Source organism: Mobula birostris, chromosome 14, assembly GCF_030028105.1.
Source record: "Mobula birostris isolate sMobBir1 chromosome 14, sMobBir1.hap1, whole genome shotgun sequence".
Classification (NCBI taxonomy): domain Eukaryota; kingdom Metazoa; phylum Chordata; class Chondrichthyes; order Myliobatiformes; family Myliobatidae; genus Mobula; species Mobula birostris.
Window position 1 is genome coordinate 83826970 of NC_092383.1, and position 301 is coordinate 83827270.

The following is a 301-nucleotide window of genomic DNA, read 5'->3' on the forward strand; positions in this document are numbered from 1 at the left end:
GCAGGTAACAATCAGCTGATGCATTCGGAGACACCACCCACTTCCCTCCATCCAGCATCACATGGAGAAGATGTCCGATTGGTCAGTCCCACTGCGACCAGACAGACCATCAGCAGGAAATACTGGATTAATAAAAATAAAACACAACTCCCTCTACTATTTTTAAAATCTACAGCCCGGTCACTGCCCACAGCCGGTTAGTTTAATGTCCGTCTGTATTGAATCTGCTGCCCCCAATCTTGCAGTCAATGAAATCCAGCTGTGTGTTTTCCCGATGTTTTTGCATGACCCCCCCCGTCTT